Raw genomic sequence first — 20,765 nt, 5'->3', positions numbered from 1 at the left:
AAAAAAGAAGAAGAAGAAGAAGAAATCCTCCATAGAAAGACGACCTTTTGTCCATCGCGAACAGCAGCAGGGGCAGCCAAAGAGATGTGAACCCAAACTGAGGTCAAATAAGTAATAACACCCCAAAGCCCTATTTCAAGAAATAATCTGAAACAGGAGGCATTCCACGGAAGAGCAAAACACCATGGCTTCTTTAATTTTGCAAATCTTTTTTCTTGCAGTGACTCTAGCAACTTCCCAGGGCTCCCCGCTGAGCCATTAAAACTATTAGGTTCCCTCTCATTGTGGTTATCTTCTGGAGAGTGTGAAGAATTTGTCCTGAAATTTGTAGCGGTTCGGCAATCAAACCATGAGGTTTTTTTTTTAGAATCAGTGTGTTCCATAATTTTGATTAAAGTTCAACAATTATTTTCAGAAACTCATTTCTTTGGCGGAGAAGAGGGGGATGTTGCAGGGCAAAGCCTTTTAACCCCTATATAACTAGATTTCAGGATTTCCTGTGGATTATTTTGTTATTGACAGTAAAGAAAGGCTTCTTGAAGTGGGGGACAAGAAGTATTTGAAAATATTCGTTTCTTATATTATTTTTTGCATATAGTGTCTGCTCTCCAGATTCAAACTTGTGCTTTCTGTTTGAAGATTGTGCACCAGCAAGGGCTCCTAGAATTTAGAATAGTTGATTTTACCTTTGGAAAAACGCACCCTTTTAATTTGCTGTTAATTTTGCCTCAGGAAACGAATTTAAACCTTATTTTGGTGATATGACTATTTCTCATCTTCTTAGGAAGCCTGTGGAACACTTTCTGAAGGTTGTGGATGAAATCACATTGGATGACATTACTTCCATTGGATGCTCGCTAATTAGGTTACCTCTAACAATGGCATCTTATGGGGACGGTAATGCCTAATTTTCAATTGTAACTGAAAGGAAATGTCTAATTTTCAACAAGTTATTGGATGTTTCGGTTGGTTGGCACTATAATCTCATTGTAACTCTTTTGTTCATTGGTGGCAGTCCTTAATGTCCCCAGCTATGAAAGCGTTAGCTCCAGGTTCCAACGGAGAGGAAAGTAAGGAGCTGTGCTATCGGCCATCATCTTTGGACCAACTAGCCACGTTGGAGCCCTTCTCATTTTGTTTCAATTGTTGAATAAAGGAATTTGGTAAAGAAACTTTGTCCATATGAATAGGGAGAAATACAATCCATGGAAAACTATAACCAACAGATTCATGTAATGACCTGTTCGGAATTTGGATGGATCATGAGTGTTCATGTCCATGATTATTGATCATGGAAAGTTTTGGATATTAGTTTTCTTCTTTTACCTTAATTGTACTTCAAATGGAAGTGAAGGAAATTGAGCTATGATTTGTTATTTAGATATCCCAAATAAAAACGCACGATCCTGTCTCTTTGTTTGTTCTTGTCTCGACGGCTGGTCTCTTTTATTTATTTAATTTAGCACAATTGTACGGGATATGAACAAATCAATTGCTACATCAAATATTTTCTTTTAAAATTCCTCGTGCTAAATTTGTTGCAATACCTACCCAATCGCGTTACTAGAATGTCAAATTTGTGCTGTTTGTTCTGAACAAACGAATAACTCCACAATTGACAAGCTAAATTAACAGAGAAAATTTTGAGTAAGAGATACTCTTTACTAATTGAAGTTGCTAAAACACACAATTATTCTAGTGCTTCTAATGCCTATGTGCACTTCCACTTTTCTTAGAGGGTGGTCTTGTGACACGACCAAAAGCTTGATGTCTTTTCCCAAGTGCAGGAGTGTCGAAGTAATAAATAACCCGGCAAGACCGGTGTCGAACCACAGAGAGGTTAATTGTATAAATTATAAATAACAACACAACAATAACAACAATAACAATAATAACGATAATAATAACAATAGTAGTAGTAGTAATAGTAAAGTAATAGTAATAATAATAATAATACTCAGTACGTGGCGTTGTTATACCTGAGAATGATCTAAAAGATCGGGTCACAGGTTTCCAGCCTATATACTGAGTTTATGAACATATAATAATAATAATAATAATAATGATAATAACAATAATAAAGAAAAGAAGGAAGAAATTAATGAGAACTTTGAGTTGGAAGATTAATGTAAGGATTAAACAATGATAAAAACAAATGTCAAGGTTAGAGGATCCACTAATGGTACTTCAAACAAGTATAATATAAACTCTTATTACTCAATTGGAAACCACACATAAAGGAGGTTCCAATCAGATTATAAATTGTTAACATGATTACATTAGTTATCTTATTCGAATAAAGCTAATACTTGTAAATGTTGGCAGGCATTCATGATTATAACTTATGTTAACAACAAATCAAGTCCCTTTCATAGCTCAGGTGTCGGTTATACCATACAGTATGGGCTATGAAAGTACCAAGTATTTGTTGTACCAAGTGTTATACAACATAAATCTAGATTAACCATTTATCAAGCAAAGTATTAAAAGTAAACAAGATAACAAATATGAAACATGTTAGTATCCAACGTTAAGGTCCATGTTAAGTTTATATTATACTTATTCTTACACCATTAGTGTACCCTTTTCACCTTGACATAATTAACTTAGCTGAACATAATGAAAGAAAGAAACATAAATGAACAAGATAAGAACATAAATGAGAAAGAGGTTAACTAAGTAAAGTAAAGGAAATGAAGTGCATAAACTTGATATTAATGAAAGCAAGACATAAGCAATACAGAGAGAGAAAGCAAGAGCATGATCTTGATCTAGAAACCAAGATGCCTCAATACATGGTAAGTGCCTCCTTTTATAGGCCAAAATTTAGAACTATTGATTTGTTGACTAATTGATGAGTGGGTGGCCACATCTTGACTTGGTGACAATCCTTATCTTCTTGTCTGAACAAGACGTCATTGCTAACATCATAATTTGCCCAGAATCCTCAGGAATGTTCTAGGAAATTGTCTCAGCTTTCCAACAAAAAAAAAAGATGAGGTCATTTGGACTTCTAGAACTCAAGATATGGGCTGAACACTAAATAGTGTTTGGGCTGCAGGACAGCTTCGGACTTCTTTGTTGTTCCTTCAGTTTGGACTTCAAAACGGCCTTTTTAAATCTTGGGCTTCCATGAAAGTTGTAGGCCTTTGTCTTACCTTTCCATCCATATAAAATGGACCTAAATCCGATATCTAGAGCTCTAGATATGATCCAATTACCGAGCAATGTTCCGGTTTGGAATGCACCGACATCTCTTTTCTAAGTTTGGCCATCTCTTTGTCTTTAACTTTCAATACTTAAACTCATCAATCAATCCTTTTATTTATGTGATAGTCCTGCATTTAAAATGAGCATTTACCATAAATTAAGGTATCTTATAATATCAAACTTGTTATTATAAAACATGCTTTAGTTAAGGAGTTATTGATACTTCAAGTGCAAAATGATGATATAAAACCTTGATAAACATGCACTTTTAAGTACTAATCACCCCCCCAACCAGCTTATTACTAGTCCCTAGTAATCTAAAGCGTTAAAATAGAGAAACAATTTGCAAGTATCACAAAGCAAGGCATTCATCATTCAACTTCTATTAATCTATCCAGATAAACAAACTCTCATTAAATTTATATTACTGCTTCATACTTCTTAAACAAGATATTAATAAACCTTCTTTTTATGTGCTCAATATATGAAAACATAGATGATGGGGCTTTTGTTGGAAGAAAACAATATTATGTTCAAATGTTTAAGATGAACTTCGTTGGGTTGGGATTATTATTATTATTACTTTTTTTTTCTCTTTTTCTCTTTTTTTTTCCTTCTTCTCTTCTCTTTTTTTTTTTTTATTTATATACACATACAACTTAAAACATAATGTATCTTTAACCCATGTAACGAGTTTTAGACTAATGACTCCCAGACCAGTTGGTCTTAGGGCATTAGGTGTTGAGACACCCCTACGAGCTTAACAACTCGGGTTGCAGATACTGATACGTAGATATTGCAATGTTTGATTCCCTTAAGCTTTGCTCATTAACCCATGTAACAAGCTTTGGGCCAATAACTCCCAAGTCAGTTGACTTTAGGGTATTAGGTGTTAAAACACCCCTTCGGGCTTAATTGCTTAGGTTAGGGAGGTTACGAAACCAAACTTATCTACGTTTTTATTATCATCAATATTATCATCATTTTTATTTTTTTTTGCAAATTATATACTAACCCTTACCCTTAGTTGTTACCTTCAACAAAAGAACATAAATAATGTAATAATCCAATGTGCAACCCACAGTCATGTGTTAAAGTGTGTGTGTGAAAATGAAGGTTTAATAATACTTGTTAAATGAGTATATGAGCAGAATCAAGTGATAACAATGTGAGAGTTTGTAAACCTGAATATTTCAAGAAGTATTCTAATAGGCCTTGTTATGAATATTGCAAATAACCATTAGAAAATTTTTACTAAGATGCGTCTCAAGAATAATTCCTCTTTACTCTGCCATCCTAGTAATAACAGTTTTGCCAAATGGTTTTTTTAAAAACAAAAACAGTTAGTTGGTTAGTTTTTTTTTTTTTTTTTTTTTTTTAAACTACTACCCTCTCCCCCAACCAAAACGAGACATTGTCCTCAATGTCTTAAGGTAGAAAGATAGAGTATAGAAGACATCACCTGAAACAACGAACAATGATAAACCTGAAACACACTTAAACAAATATAAGAAGTAACAAAACAAAATAATATGCTATTAATAAAGCCAAAAGACACAAGGTTTCACAGATGAAGGCTCAAATCTAATCTAAGCTTTTTACGACTTTCCTTAGCTGACCAATCTAGGCGACTCATGCAAGGATCAATGACAGGGATGAAAGATTGTAGTTGGTCAATCAATTGTTCGGCAGTAGCAGCAGAGATTATGATTTGTCGTGCCGAAGATGTTAGAAATTCCTGTTCCACAGCTTGATCAAGGAAAGATAACAACTTATCATAAAAACCATTAACATTTAACAAACCTATAGGTTTATGGTGAATGTGCAGTTGGGCCCAAGATGAAATATGAAAGATCTCTTCCAATGTGCCCAGACCACCTGGTAAGGCAATGAAGGCATCAGCATGGTTAAACATGGTATTCAGTCGGTCAGACATTGTTGGGACCTGTAGTTCCTCTCCAATTGTTTTTCCAATGATGTCCCCATTTGCTAAAGCTTTGGGGACAACCCCCAAAACTTGACTGCCTCCTAAAAATGCAGCCATTGACACACCTCCCATTAACCCAAGGCTACCTCCCCCATACACTAAATGAATCTTTCTCTCAGCTAGTACCCGACCAAAATGATTTGCTGATTCTAAAAACTCTTTTTCTTTCCCAGGACTGGATCCACCAAAAACACAAATATTTCTTATGTGATGACTTGAGGAACCTGCCATTTCTACACACTTCTATATTTGATGAATGTATGGGATGTGTAGAAATGAAGGGAAGGAAGAGAAGAATTTATAGATGAAAAATGGAAAATGCAATCATACCACCTATATGTAGGCCAACTATAGTCTCACACTCTCTCTCTTTATTTATTTATTTTGACAAAGCATGTATGTACAGGTAGTTGTGATTGTGGCTCACATCTTCCCTTGGTTTTACGTCCAAGAACGGCTTAAACGCCCTCTATGGGTCGGGGATAGGCTTCCCATCCAGTTTTCTAAAAAACTGGCAAATAGGGTCTTTTTTAGTCAGATTCCCAAGACTAAGTCGATCATGTTCTTTATGGAATTGTGGTCATAAATCATGAATTACACGATGCACGTCTCCACTAGGATGCGTCTCAAGGGTCAACAAAAGATTATCTAAAGACCCCTTACTCAGGCCATCCTTAATGAATTGTATCTTATCTTCACGGTTTACAGATACCATTCCTAAAGAACGACATGTCGCATTACAAGTCCATCTGGCACATCTGTGACAGACTTTCAGTCGTTTTGCACGGCGTTTCTTTGCAAAAGTGCTTTTACCTGTTCCAGGCATGTGTGAAATGAAAGAATTGGAGGACTCACCTGATAAGCGGACCTTTGCTTCAATTAGCCAGCGAATATCTTCAGGAATTTCATGATTCATTAATAACCTCAATCTTGCACACCTAGCACGGTAAATTTTATTAATCGTATTTGGAGGCAAAGCGGGAAAATACCTTTTCAACTTTTCAAGAGTGGTGTCCATTTTCAAAAGAGAATTAGAGAAGAGAGTCAAAGAAGGGAGAAAGAGCTAAGAATTGTACAAATATATACAAATATCAGTTATTTGGGAAACTGAAAGAACCGACTTAAGTCACGGAGTACCGTTATCCGCCATTTGACCGGGGTGAAAGAGAGACTAGCAAAATAATAGATACAACAAAACACAAAACAATGTGAGAAAAAGAATCAATCTTTATATACAGGATCACTCAATTCAATAGAGTCATTTTCAACCGAAAAATTGTCAAAATAAACTTTCAAACGATGCCCATTTACCTTGAAAACATTTCCATTCTTTGGATTCTCAATATCACAGGCCCCATATGGATACACATGTTTCACAATAAAAGGACCGCTCCATCTTGATCTTAGTTTTCCAGGAAATAAATGGAGTCGAGAATTATAAAGCAAGACTTTTTGACCAACATTGAATGTTTTTCTCAATATTTTCTTGTCATGAAACTCTTTAATTCTTGCTTTATGAATTTTCGAATTGTCATATGCATCATTTCTTATTTCCTCAAGCTCATTTATTTGCAATTTTCACAGCTGACTGGCATCATCAAGGCTTGAATTGAAAGCTTTAATAGCCCAATAAGCTTTATGTTCAATTTCCACAGGCAAGTGACAAGGTTTTCCATAGACTAGTCTATAAGGTGACATACCTAATGATGTTTTATAAGCAGTTCGATAAGCCCAAAGTGCATCATTAAGTCTTAAAGACCAGTCTTTCCTATTAGGGTTCACTGTTTTCTCCAAGATCTGTTTGATCTCCCTATTAGCAAGCTCTACTTGTCCACTTGTCTGAGGGTGATAAGGGGTGGCAACTTTATGTGTGATTCCATATTTCTTCATTAAAGACTCAAACGGCTTGTTGCAAAAGTGTGTTCCACCGTCACTTATCATGGCTCGAGGGATTCCAAATCGACTTAAAATGTTTTCTTTCAAGAACTTTATCACTGTTTTGTGATCATTGGTTCGACTTGGAATTGCCTCTATCCATTTTGAAACATAATCTATTGCGACCAATATGTACAAGAAACCAAATGATGGAGGAAATGGACCCATGAAATCGATACCCCAACAGTCAAAGATCTCAATGACAAGAATAGGATTTAAAGGCATCATGTGACGTTTTGAAATAGATCCTAACTTTTGACAATTTTCACAAATCTTACAGAATGCATGTGAGTCTTTAAACATGCTGGGCCAATAGAATCCAGATTGTAAGATTTTTGCAGTTGTCTTTCTTGATGAGAAATGACCCCCGCATGCCTCAGAATGACTAAACTTAATGACACTACTTACCTCATTGTCAGGAATGCATCTTCAAAATATTTGATCAGGACAATATTTGAATAAATAAGGGTCATCCCAATAAAAGTTCTTCACTTCGTTCAAGAACTTTCTTTTGTCTTGGGTACTCCAATGAGCTGACAATTGTCCTGAAACAATAAAATTAACAATATTAGCAAACCAAGGCATTGTAAAGACAGAAAATAAAGATTCATCAGGAAAGTAGTCATCGATTGGTGTAATGTCAGATCTCAAATCGGTTGTCAATCTTGGTATATGAATTATTCAACCACACAAATAGAAATAAGCACACAATATGAAAAAAACTTTTAGATAAAATTCATCAACCTTAAAATAATATTAACAATTGGTTTGTATGGTAAAAAACTTAACCTTGATTTGACATAATGGACTCAAACTTGATAAATAAACCTTAACACATTAAAAACCTGAAATAACTAAAATAATAAAATAAAACTAACCCAAATAACCCCTTAAATGTTTCAAGCCCTATAAAAAAACTAAAATATAAATAAAATAATAGCCCATGTAATTAAAACAAACTCAGAGTCGAGTTTTGTAATTTGTTAGCAGAATTGAAGCCCAAATTCAAATGAATAGTTCTCTAATGTATTGATGAATTAAAAGGTCTACCATGTCACTAGAAATATATGGATGTCTACTTTTCAATTTAACTAGAATCACATCAAAATTCATTTTGTAGCTTCAGTTATGGCCAAAACAGTAGCAAACGTCAAAACTGATATATTTGAATCTTCTTATTCAAATCTTTATGTAATGTCTAGAAGCTCCTCTAAAAACTCTTCTTGACATGAATCAAATTAATCAAGGCTTGTTCTTTATTATTTGAAATCCACTTGAAGTCTACCTTAGCCTATATATCTTGAAAAAGTTCATTAATTGCCTTCTTGAACCTCTTTGCTCTAAGTCTCGTGACTGAACCCAATCTAACCTCTAATGGATCTCTTGGTTTTGAAGCTAAGATTGCATTAGTGAATAAGGTTTCTAGAGCTCAATTACATAGAAACATGGATATTTACATTGATAATATAGTGGTCACAAGACATGACTTTCGAGCAACATCTTTACAACCTCTAATAGATCTTCTGCATTTTACGCTAGTGTATGAAATTAAATCCCATGAAATATGCCTTTTTCCATTAGAAAAACAATCATAGGAATTTTTTTATTTTTTTTTTGTAGATAGCAGATGAATAAAGCTGAATCCTAAAAGGTCCAAGTTATCCTTACCATGACTCCACACATTCAATGATAGAAGGCCAAAGGCTCATTAAGAATTGTCATCTTTTAACATATTTATCTTTTACCTTGCAGAACATTACTTGTCATTCTTTAAATTTTTTTTAAAAAATATCTCAAATTTTGAATGGATTTTAAAGAACTAAAAAAAAACTTTTTAAGAGCTTAAAACATGTATATCCTCTTTAAAACTTATGTCTTAATCTTATAAGGTAGAATATTTTTGTTTACCTAGAAGTTATGAATTTGACAGTTAGCATGATGTTGGTTCAAGAGGAAAAAAGGGTTTAAAGTTTTATGTACTATACTAGCAAGATCTATTAGGACTCAAAGACTAGCTATTTTAACTTTGAGAAAGTGACCATCATCCTACTAAGTGCTACAAAAAAGATGAAGTCATGCTTCCAATCACACAAGGTAATCAATTTGGTTGACCGATTCTATTAACAAATTAATAACAAGCCAAACATGTTAGAGCATATAATCAAACAAACTATTAAATTAGGAGAATACTACCTATAATATCCATTAAGATTGGTCAAAGGACCAAGCCTTGGAAAATTTTATCATAAAATACTTATTTATAAAGTTGGCAATGCCCAAACATCACATGACACTCAATTTCACAATGAGCCCGTCATAAGAAAACTTTACTTGGATGAGTCCTTTAATATTCACAAATATGGGGTTAGGATTATTTTAATAATCCTTATCACACCCGGACATCGCGGCGACCGATTAAAAATCTTCATGAAAAGAATGGATTTCTGGCATTTTATTCTTTGATGGAGGGATGGTTTTGTTTAAGAAGTCACCACCTAGTAGTATGGTCACTAGGAACCCTAACTGGTCAGCAGAGATTCTATAGTACGAGACTGGTTACGTAAAAAGAAAGATATTATCACGCCTTAAACGTCATACCTGAGGAAAGCTGCATTGTTGATTGTGTCATAAATTGCTAATATTTTCTTGGTTTATACTATGATGGTTTGCGTTTAATATTCTTGACTCTAGCGCCAGTGAATATTCAACTACGGATACTTCCAACTCTGGTATTGATAACTATTACATATCTATAAAAACAAAATAAATTTAAATTAATGTTTTTATTCATGACTCTGGCGTCATTGAATAAACAAATAAAATAAATTTATTTTTACGCATACACAAAGTTGAAATTCGCATAAATTAGAGCTTAATTCTAAAATTTTGCATCACCACCATAAATTTTTAAGGAAGGAAAGAGAAATAAGATAACATAATAATAATAATAATAATAATAATAATAATAATAATAATAATAATAATACAAACATTGCTAGCAATAAACTGATTAGTACTTAAAAGTGCATGTTTATCAAGGTTTTATATCATCATTTTGCACTTGAAGTATCAATAACTCCTTAACTAAAGCATGTTTTATAATAACAAGTTTGATATTATAAGATACCTTAATTTATGGTAAATGCTCATTTTAAATGCAGGACTATCACATAAATAAAAGGATTGATTGATGAGTTTAAGCATTGAAAGTTAAAGGACAAAGAGATGGCCAAACTTAGAAAAGAGATGTCGGTGCAGTCCAAACCGGATCATTGCTCGGTAATTGGATCATATCTGGAGCTCTAGATTTCGGATTTAGGTCCACTTTATATGGATGGAAAGGTAAGACAAAAGCCTACAACTTTCATGAGGAGCCCAAGATTTGAAAATGTCGTTTTGAAGTCCAAATTGAAGGAACAACGAAGAAGTCCGAAGCTGTCCTGCAGCCCAAACACTATTTAGTGTTCAGCCCATATCTTGAGTTCTAGAAGTCCAAATGACCTCATCTTTTTTTTTGTTGGAAAGCTGAGACAATTTCCTAGAACATTCTTGAGGATTCTGGGCAAATTATGATGTTAGCAATGACGTCTTGATCAGACAAGAAGATAAGGATTGTTATCTAGTCAAGATGTGGCCACCACTCATCAATTAGTCAACAAATCAATAGTTCCAAATTTTGGCCTATAAAAGGAGGCACTTACCATGTATTGAGGCATCTTGGTTTCCAGATCAAGATCATGCTCTTGCTTTCTCTCTTTGTATTGCTTATGTTTTGCTTTCATTAATATCAAGTTTATGCACTTCATTTCCTTTCCTTTACTTAGTTAACTTCTTTCTCATTTATGTTCTTATCTTGTTCATTTATGTTTCTTTCTTTCATTATGTTTAGCTAAGTTAATTATGTCAAGGTGAAAAGGGTACACTAATGGTGTAAGAATAAGTATAATATAAACTTAATATGGACCTTAACGTTGGATACTAACATGTTTATATTTGTTATCTTGTTCACTTTTAATACTTTGCTTGTTAAATGGTTAATCTAGATTTATGTTATATAACACTTGGTACAACAAATACTTGGTACTTTCATAGCCCATACTGTATGGTATAACCGACACCTGAGCTATGAAGGGACTTGATTTGTTGTTAACATAAGTTATAATCATGAATGCCTGCCAACATTTACAAGTATTAGCTTTATTCGAATAAGATAACTAATGTAATCATGTTAACAATTTATAATATGATTGGAACCTCCTTTATGTGTGGTTTCCAATTGAGTATAAAAGTTTATATTATACTTGTTTGAAGTACCATTAGTGGATCCTCTAACCTTGACATTTATTTTTATCGTTGTTTAATCCTTACATCAACTTTACATCTCAAAGCTCTCTTTATTATTACTATTACTATTATTGTTATTATTGTTGTTGTATTGTTATTTATAATTTATACAATTAACCTCTCTGTGGTTCGACCCGGTCTTGCCGGGTTATTTATTACTTCGACACTCCTGCACTTGGGAGAAGACATCAAGCTTTTGGTCGTGTCAAGTTTTTGGCGCCGTTGCCGGGGAGGTAAATTCTTGTATAAATTATAATATTTATTTTATTTTCTCTTTTCACTTTTCATTTTATTTTAACTTTGTTTCTTTTGTTTTCTTTTGTTTCTTTTTCTTCTCTTTCTTTTCTTCCTTTTATTCTCTTCTTACAAGTGCATGAGAGTTTGGTCACGTACATTAAGTGGTCGACTTTGTAGGCTATCCTCATCATTTTCAGAAAATATGGCTGAAGAAGATAATCAATCGCTTCATAATGAGAATAATGAGAATAACCGTATGAGAACACTTAGAGATCACATGAATCCTACAAGAACAAGTGCACCCTCATGCATAGTTTTCCCTCCTGATGCATCTCATTTTAATTTTTAAGCCAGGCATTATTCAACTTTTACCATCTTTTCATGGCTTAGACTTAGAAAATCCATACTTGCATTTAAGGGAATTTGAGGAGGTCTGTAATACCTATAATAACTCAAATTGTAGCATGAACACCATTCGATTAAAGCTTCTTCCTTTTTCATTAAAAGATAAAGCTAAAACATGGCTACAAAATTTGAGACCAGGATCTATTCATGCTTGGGATGAAATGCAACAACAATTTTTAAAGAAGTTTTTTTCCATCTCACAGAACAAACTCTTTCAAAAGACAAATCATCACTTTCACTCAAAAAACCAGGAGAAACATTTTACCAATGTTGGGATAGGTATCGAGATTTGCTTAATACTTGCCCTCATCATGGTTTTGAAACATGGAGATTGGTTTCACATTTTTATGAAGGTTTAACACCTAGAGATAGGCAAATGGTTGAATTGATGTGCAATGGAACCTTTGAAGATAAAAGACCCCTAATGAAGCAATGGAGTACCTAGACTTGCTAGCCGAAAATGCTCAAAATTGGGATATCACAGGTACTTATGAGGCACCAAGTAAAACTCAACCTCATACATCTAGTGGAGGTATGCACAACCTTAGGGAAGATCATGACCTTCAAGCCAAGTTTGCATCTTTAGCTAGAAAAGTCGAGGCACTAGAATTGAAAAAGAGTGGTCAATTAAAAATCTGTTCAAGACATTGTATGTCAAATCTGTGAAACAAATGAGCATGCAACAAATAATTGTCCAACTTTGCCTTCTTTTAAGGAATGCCTCCATCAACAAGCCCATGCTTTAAACAGTTTCCAAAGGCCCAACCATAACCCATACTCGCAAACATACAATCCTGGTTGGAGAAATCGCCCAAATTTCAGTTGGAAGAGTGACAACAATAATACACAAACTTCACAGCCACCGTTTCAAGCACACCATAATTTCCAAAATTCTCATGGATATGCACCTCCTTATGCTCCACCTCCTAGAAGAAATTTTGAGGAAACATTGCATGCATTCATTGAAAAGCAGGAGACAATCAATACTCAACTTGCTCAAAGCATGACCGATTTTAAAGATGCTCTTGCAAAATTAACAACTGCTCTCAGTTTCCAAGAGAAAGGTAAGTTTCCTTCTCAACCACAACAAAATCCAAAGGGGGCAATACAATGCAAATGCAAGTGGTTCTGGAAGCCAACACATGGATCAAGTCAAATCAGTCATCACTCTTCGTAGTGGTAAGGTTATTGAAAACCCATTCTTGAACCTTGTGAGAAAGATGATGAGTCTATCTCTGAGGGTAAGGAAGGGGTTGAACCTGAACATTGCAAAGAAAAGGCTGATTCCCCGCCAGCACTTCCATTTCCTCATGCCATGACCAAACAAAGGAAAGTCAATCACAACTCTGAAATCTTTGAAATTTTCAAACAGGTAAGGATCAATATACCTTTGTTGGATGCTATTAAACAGGTTCCTTCCTATGCTAAAATTTTTTGAAAGATCTGTGCACTGTGAAGAGAAAACTGAATGTGAAAAAGAAAGCCTTTTTAGCCGAACAAGTAAGTGCCATTCTTCAGAACAATAATGCTTTGAAATATAAAGACCCTGGTTGTCCTACAATTTCTTGCTTTATTGGAGAACATAAAATTGAAAGAGCCTTACTTGATCTTGGAGCTAGTGTGAATTTACTTCCATATTCAGTTTTTCAAAGTCTCAATCTAGGTGAGTTAAAACCAACTTCTGTAACTCTTTTACTCGCCGATAGATCTGTAAAAGTGCCTAGAGGAATAATTGCAGATGTGTTAGTACAAGTCGATAAATTCATTTATCATGTGGATTTTATTGTCTTGGACACGCAACCTGTTGAAGCATGTAATTCATTTCCTATTATTTTAGGACGTCCGTTTCTTGCAACTTCTAATGCATTGATTAATTGTAGGAATGGACTCATGAAGTTATCTTTTGGAAACATGACATTAGAGATGAATATTTTCAACGTTTGCAAGCAGCCTGGAGATGATAATGATTTACAAGAAGTAGATCATATTGAAGAATTAGTTCATGATCAACTTGAATATACTTTGAGTAAAATTGAGTTGGATGAATATGAAGATTTGCAAATGATTTATTCTCAGGAAGAAATCACGGATGAAAAAGGCACCGAAAATATTGATGCCGATCTTTTGTCAAGAGTGACAACAGATTTGATATCTGACATCACACCAATCGATGATTACTTTCCTGAAGAATCCTTACTTTCTCTCAGTTCAATGCCTTGGTTTTGCTAAAAATATCAATTTTCTTTGCAACAGGAGATTTGCCAGCTCACTGGAGTACCGAAGACAAAGGAAAGTTTTTGAACGAAGTGAAGAACTTTTACTTAGATGACCCTTACTTATTCAAAAATTGTCCTGATCAAATATTTCAAAAATGCATTCCCGACAATGAGGTAAGTAATGTCATTAAACTTTGTCATTCTGAAGCATGTGGGAGTCAATTCTCATCAAGAGAGACGACTGCAAAAATCTTACAAAATGGATTTTATTGGCCGACCATGTTCAAGGACACACATGCATTCTGCAAAACTTGTGAAAATTGTCAAAAAGTTGATACTAGTCAAAAAGTTTTGCTTTATAATTCTCAACTCCATTTATTTCCTGAAAAACTAAGATCAAGATGGAGCGGTCCATTTATTTTGAAACATGTGTATCCTTATGGGGCCCTTGATATTGAGAATCCAAAGAATGACAATGTTTTGAAGGTAAATGAACATCGTTTAAAAGCTTACTTTGATGAGTTTCCTAGTGAAAATGAATCCATTGGTTTGAATAATCTTATTGATAAAGGTTGATTATTTTGTTTTTCTCACATTTTTTTGCTTTTTAGTGTGACTTTTGTTTTACTAGTCTCTCACCCCGGTCAAATGGCGGATAACGGTACTCCGTGACTCTTAAGTCGGTTCTTTCAGTTTCCCAAATAACTGATATTTGTATATATTTGTACAATTCTCTGCTCTTTCTCCCTTCTTTGAATATTTTCCCCAATTCTAATTTTAAAATGGACACCACTCTTGAAAAGTTGAAAAGGTATTTTCCCGCTTTGCCTCAGAATGCGATTACAAAAATTTACCGTGCTAGGTGTGCAAGATTGAGGTTGTTAATGAATCATGGAATTCCTGAAGATATTCGCTGGCTAATTGAAGCAAAGGTTCGATTATCAGGTGAGTCCTCCAATTCTTTCATTTCACACATGCCTGGAACAGGTAAAAGCACTTTTGCAAAGAAACGTCGTGCAAAACGACTGAAAGTCTGTCATCGATGTGCCAGATGAACTTGTAATGCGACATGTCGTTCTTTAGGAATGGTATCTGTAAACCGTGAAGATAAAATACAATTCATTAAGGATGGCCTGAGTAAGGGGTCTTTAGATAATCTTTTATTGACCCTTGAGACGCATCCTAGTGGAGATGTGCATCGTGTAATTCATGATTTATGGCCACAATTCCATAAAGAACATGATCGACTTAGTCTTGGGAATCTGACTAAAAAAGACCCTGTTTGCCAGTTTTTAAGAAAACTGGATGGGAAGTCTATCCCCGACCCATAGAGGGCGTTTAAGCCGTTCTTGGACGTAAAACCAAGGGAAGATGTGAGCCACAATCACAACTACCTGTACATACACATGCTTTTTCAAAATAAATAATTAATAAAGAGAGAGAGAGAGAGAGAGAGTTTGTGAGACTACAACTGGCCTACATATAGGTGGTATGATTGCATTTTCAATTTTTATCTATAAATTCTTCTCTTCCTTCCCTTCATTTCTACTCATCCCATACATTCATCAAATATAGAAGTGTGTAGAAATGGCAGGTTCCTCAAGTCATCACATAAAAAATATTTGTGTTTTCGGTGGATCCAGTCTTGGGAAAGAAAAAGAGTTTTTAGAATCAGCAAATCATCTTGGTCGGGTACTAGCTGAGAGAAAGATTCATTTAGTGTATGGGGGAGGTAGCCTTGGATTAATAGGAGGTGTGTCAATGGCTGCATTTTTGGGAGGCAGTCAAGTTTTGGGGGTTGTCCCCAAAGCTTTAGCAAATGGGGACATCATTGGAAAAACAATTGGAGAAGAACTACAGGTCCCAACAATGTCTGATCGACTGAATACCATGTTTAACCATGCTGATGCCTTCATTGCCTTACCAGGTGGTCTGGGCACATTGGAAGAGATCTCTTTCATATTTCATCTTGGGCCCAACTGCACATTCACCATAAACCTATAGGTTTGTTAAACGTTAATGGTTTTATGATAAGTTGCTGTCTTTCCTTGATCAAGCTGTGGAACAGGAATTTCTAACATCTTCGGCACGACAAATCATAATCTCTGCTGCTACTGCTGAACAATTGATTGACCAACTACAATCTTTCATCCCTATCATTGATCCCTGCATGAGTCGCCTAGATTGGTCAACTAAGGAAAGCCGTAAAAAGCTTAGATTAGATTTGAGCCTTCATCTGTGAAAAACTTGTGTCTTTTGGTTTTATTAATAGCATATTATTTTGTTTTGTTACTTCTTATGTTTGTTTAAGTGTATTTCAGGTTTGTCATTGTTCATTGTTTCAGGTGATGTCTTCTATACTCTATCTTTCTACCTTCGAACATTGAGGACAATGTTCTCGTTTTGGTTGGGGAGAGGGTAGTACTTCAAAAAAAAAAAAAAAAAAAAAAAACTAACTTGCTAACTGTTTTTGCTATTATTAAAAACCATTTGACAAAATTGTTATTAGGATGGCAGAGTATGGAAATCAATTTTTATTGACTCTAGAGACGCATCTTAGTAAGTTTCATTACCAAGGTCTATCATAATACTTCTTGAAATATTCAGGTTTACAAACTCTCACATTGTTATCACTTGATTCTACTCCTATACTCATTTAACAAGTATTATTAAACCTTCATTTTCACACACACACTTTAACATATGATTGTGGGTTGCACATTGGATTATTACATTAATTATGTTCTTTTGTTGAAGGTAACAACTAAGGGAAAAGGATAGTATATAATTTCTAAAGAAAAAAAAAAAGAAGAAGATAGTATTGATGATAATAAAACGTGGATAAGTTTTGGTTTCGTAGCCTCCCTAAACCTAAGCAATTAAAGCCCGAAGGGGTGTTTTAACACCTAATACCCTAAAGTCAACTGACTTGGGAGTTATTGGCCCAAAGCTTGTTACATGGGTTAAGGAGAAAAGCTTAAGGGAATCAAACATTGCACTATCTACGTATCAGTATCTGCAACCCGAGTTGTTAAGCTCGTAGGGGTTGTCTCAACACCTAATGCCCTAAGACCAACTGGTCTGGAGTCATTAGCCTAAAACTCGTTACATGGGTTAAAGATACATTGTGTTTTAAGTTGTATGTGTATATAAATAAAAAAAGAAAAAAAAAAAGAAGAAAAAAAATCCCAACCCAAGGAAGTTCACCTTAAACATTTGAACATAATATTGTTTTCTTCCAACAAAAAGCCCCATCATCTATGTTTTCATTGAGCACACAAAAAGAAGGTTTATTAATATCTTGTTTACGAAGTATGAAGCAGGAATATAAATTTAATGAGAGTTTGTTTATCTGGATAGATTAATGGAAGTTGAATGATGAATGCCTTGCTTTGTGGAACTTGCAAATTGTTTCTCTATTTTAACGCTTTAGATTACTAGGGACTAGTAATAAGCTGGTTGGGGGGTGTGATTAGTACTTAAAAGTGCATGTTTATCAAGGTTTTATATCATCATTTTGCACTTGAAGTATCAATAACTCCTTAACTAAAGCATGTTTTATAATAACAAGTTTGATATTATAAGATACCTTAATTTATGGTAAATGCTCATTTTAAATGCAGGACTATCACATAAATAAAAGGATTGATTGATGAGTTTAAGCATTGAAAGTTAAAGGACAAAGAGATGGCCAAACTTAGAAAAGAGATGTCGGTGCAGTCCAAACCGGATCATTGCTCTGTAATTGGATCATATCTGGAGCTCTAGATTTCGGATTTAGGTCCACTTTATATGGATGGAAAGGTAAGACAAAAGCCTACAACTTTCATGAGGAGCCCAAGATTTGAAAAGGTCGTTTTGAAGTCCAAATTGAAGGAACAACGAAGAAGTCCGAAGCTGTCCTGCAGCCCAAACACTATTTAGTGTTCAGCCCATATCTTGAGTTCTAGAAGTCCAAATGACCTCATCTTTTTTTTTGTTGGAAAGCTGAGACAATTTCCTAGAACATTCTTGAGGATTCTGGGCAAATTATGATGTTAGCAATGACGTCTTGATCAGACAAGAAGATAAGGATTGTTATCTAGTCAAGATGTGGCCACCCACTCATCAATTAGTCAACAAATCAATAGTTCCAAATTTTGGCCTATAAAAGGAGGCACTTACCATGTATTGAGGCATCTTGGTTTCCAGATCAAGATCATGCTCTTGCTTTCTCTCTTTGTATTGCTTATGTTTTGCTTTCATTAATATCAAGTTTATGCACTTCATTTCCTTTCATTTACTTAGTTAACTTCTTTCTCATTTATGTTCTTATCTTGTTCATTTATGTTTCTTTCTTTCATTATGTTTAGCTAAGTTAATTATGTCAAGGTGAAAAGGGTACACTAATGGTGTAAGAATAAGTATAATATAAACTTAATATGGACCTTAACGTTGGATACTAACATGTTTTATATTTGTTATCTTGTTCACTTTTTAATACTTTGCTTGTTAAATGGTTAATCTAGATTTATGTTGTATAAACACTTGGTACAACAAATACTTGGTACTTTCATAGCCCATACTGTATGGTATAACCGACACCTGAGCTATGAAAGGGACTTGATTTGTTGTTAACATAAGTTATAATCATGAATGCCTGCCAACATTTACAAGTATTAGCTTTATTCGAATAAGATAACTAATGTAATCATGTTAACAATTTATAATATGATTGTAACCTCCTTTATGTGTGGTTTCCAATTGAGTAATAAAAGTTTATATTATACTTGTTTGAAAGTACCATTAGTGGATCCTCTAACCTTGACATTTATTTTTATCGTTGTTTAATCCTTACATCAACTTTACATCTCAAAGCTCTCTTTATTATTACTATTACTATTATTGTTATTATTGTTGTTGTATTGTTATTTATAATTTATACAATTAACCTCTCTGTGGTTCGACCCCGATCTTGCCGGGTTGTTTATTACTTCGACACTCCTGCACTTGGGAGAAGACATCAAGCTTTTGGTCGTGTCATAAACCACCCCACCAACTCTATGAGTTTTTTGGCTGCTTAACTAATAGAAAAAAAAGGGATCAAACGTTTTGCCAGAAGACTACAAATGCCTCTCACACACCACTTTTATTTTTTTAATTATATTTTATATCTATAAAAAATATTAAATTGCACTTCAGTCAACATGATAAAAAAATAAAATTATAAAAATATAAAAAAATCATTAGATATTAATTACTTAATTGTACTTTAAAAATATGAAAAGATTAAATTATTTTTAATTAATTTAGTAATGAGGAATGAAACACGTTTCAATTAATTCATCAGCCTAAAAGGTGCCTCGTCTAACATGATATTCGGCTATCAATTAAATAAGGAGGTCACAGATTTTTGAATGATCTCGTATGATCTGTCTCTGGTTTTTTTTTTTTAATATTTATGTCTTTGTTTTTTTTCTGCTTTCTCTAATTAAAACACCATCACAGATCTTGGCCAGAGAATTGAATCGAAATCGACCGACAATTAACGTGAAATGTAATTAGGTAAAATTTAAAAAAGGAAAAAAAGAAATGTAATTAGGTAAAATCCTTAAAAGAAAAAAAAATAAAAGAAGGAACAAAACATATTAACATTCTTCATGATTAGAGTGTTTGAAGTTTGATCCATAATTAATATTTTATTTAGTTTGAATTATTTCTTAAAATTTATTTTTGATATAAATATATTCAAATAACATAAAATTATTTAAAAAATAACAATTGAAAGTAAAACAAATTTGAGATTTTTTACAAACATATTTTTTAACCAAAAAAAAAAAAACTAGTTTTAGAAGTTTGTGAGAAGTAGTTTTTTATTTAAAATATATTAAAATAATTTAAAAATATTAAAAATAAATAAATTCTTTTAAAAAGTCATTACCGTGCTCCTCAAGAATAATAATTATAAATCATCAAGTAGATAATTTAATGATAAAAAATTTGAGATCAAAGAATTTTTTTTTATAAATTTAAATTTAAATTTTATAATTGCTAAAATTAATAATTATTAAAAAATTACTTGATTATTAATTATAAAACCTGTAAAGACTAATCAATCAAGATATACACGACGTATTCTACACACAGCATGTAGATAAGTTTGTGGGGCTAGAGGAATCAATTCCCTGCCATCCAGTTGGTGGAAAGTTTTATCGAAATCTTACAAGTCTTATTACGACAACTCAGACATTGTCGTCATCCAAGAAATAATTTCTCTTTATGTCGCTTTTCCAGAGAACAATTAAACCATATAGAGTCATGGACCACGTTTTTTTTTTTAAAAACGACCTATTTAAAAAAAAAAAAAAGAAGAAGAAATCCTCCATAGAAAGACGACCTTTTGTCCATCGCGAACAGCAGCAGGGGCAGCCAAAGAGATGTGAACCCAAACT

At 33.7% G+C, this 20,765-nt stretch overlaps 1 long non-coding RNA gene across 1 annotated transcript; it reads left to right on the top strand.

Annotated features, from left to right (window-relative positions):
- LOC140955862 (uncharacterized) lies at positions 1 to 1,419 on the top strand. The gene is made up of 3 exons (XR_012170530.1): positions 1 to 354; positions 785 to 897; positions 1,016 to 1,419. It is a non-coding gene; the product is annotated as an uncharacterized lncRNA (long non-coding RNA).
- The last annotated feature ends 19,346 nt before the right edge of the window (positions 1,420 to 20,765 follow it).

Source organism: Populus alba, chromosome 1 (genome assembly GCF_005239225.2).
Source record: "Populus alba chromosome 1, ASM523922v2, whole genome shotgun sequence".
NCBI lineage: Eukaryota > Viridiplantae > Streptophyta > Magnoliopsida > Malpighiales > Salicaceae > Populus > Populus alba.
Note: the sequence above shows the minus strand (reverse complement) of the source record. Positions and strands in the feature narration are given on the sequence as shown.